Source organism: Stomoxys calcitrans, unplaced genomic scaffold (assembly GCF_963082655.1).
Source record: "Stomoxys calcitrans unplaced genomic scaffold, idStoCalc2.1 SCAFFOLD_115, whole genome shotgun sequence".
NCBI classification, from domain to species: Eukaryota; Metazoa; Arthropoda; class Insecta; order Diptera; family Muscidae; genus Stomoxys; species Stomoxys calcitrans.
Window position 1 is genome coordinate 29731 of NW_026739396.1, and position 1592 is coordinate 31322.

The window sequence follows — 1592 nt, forward strand, 5'->3', positions numbered from 1 at the left end:
TGTTAAAATTTAATGCAATAAATTGTGTTAGGCTCCTCGACGTTCATACCGAATATAGTCCAGATCGAGCTATGTTTGAATATAGATGCCGAACGATCTCTCGATTAAAAGCCTTGGGTCAATAAAAAGCGCATTTAGTAACAGATTTGCTGATATTCGACACAGTGAGCTGCATCGCCACTTCGAAATCGGTGCCCTAGTGGTCTAGATCAGACGATACTTCGATATAGCTGTCATACATACCGATCTCCCTATTGAAGATCTAAAAGGCATTAAAAGGCGCATTTATTACCCGATATCGCTGAATTTTAGTACAATGACTTGTATTAGAACTCTATACATCCTGAATATGGTGTGGATGGGAATGTAGGGTAGCTAGACCAGCTAGGGAGACCAAACTCCAGTTTTATGGTCTAGGGAAATTAATTGTACTATGGTCTAGGACAATAAATTGTATCGGACCATATTTCGATAAATTGTACTTTCACTGGACCTGATATGAGTTTAATAGGTATATCCGAAGTGGTGGTAATCCAATATCTGATATTATACCCACCACTATATGATGAGGGTATACTAATCTAGTCATTCCGTTTGCAACACCTTGAAATATTCGTCTAAGACCCCATGAGGCCCCATAGCCAAGTCCGTCCGTCCGTCTATCGAAATCACGATAGCAGTCGAACGATTAAAGCTAGCCGCTTGAAATTTTGCGCAGATACTAACTATTGGGTTGCCCAAAAAGTAATTGCGGATTTTTCATATAGTCGGTGTTGACAAATTTTTTCACAGCTTGTAACTCTGTAATTGCATTCTTTCTTCTGTCAGTTATCGGCTGTTACTTTTAGCTTGCTTTAGAAAAAAGTGTAAAAAAAAGTATATTTGATTAAAGTTCATTCTAAGTTTTATTAAAAATGCATTTACTTTCTTTTAAAAAAATCCGCAATTACTTTTTGGGCAACCTAATATATGTTGCTTGCGCAACTTATGGAGCACGGAATTGCTGCGACATTCTTGGGACGAAAAAAGATCCTCACTTTTGTCATAGGGTGGCAATGCTGGCTTGCTTACCTGTGTGTACGACTGTTTCGACAGATGCACAACAGGTTTTGCTTGGCGCGCCCCCGTCTGATATACTCTTGAGTTACATGGCCGTTCTGTACAGTGTGAAAAAGTTAATTCCATTAGTGCGTGAGGATTGGCTCACCGCTTCTGAGCTTGCAGATGGGTATGTTAGGCCCCTCAAGGCACTCTTTTTGGAGCGTCTTGATGATAGGTGGAGGGCTAGATGGACGAACAGTGACAATGGTCGGGTGACTTACGAATTTATTCGTGACGCGACGTTCGTATGAGACCGCCCGGACTTTGGCTTCGGCCTAAGTCTGGGTTTCATACTGACGGGACATGGTTCCTTTAATGCATTTCGGCATCAGAGGAATTTGTTCGCAACCTGAGGACTGGAGGCATGTACTGACGGAATGCCCGTACTATGCAGACATTAGAGATTTAGGCGCGATGGGGATTAGCGAGGCCGTGTGGGATTTCAGTAGGGCCCTTGAAGACGAGACGACTGTTTGCAAGGCTGGCCACCT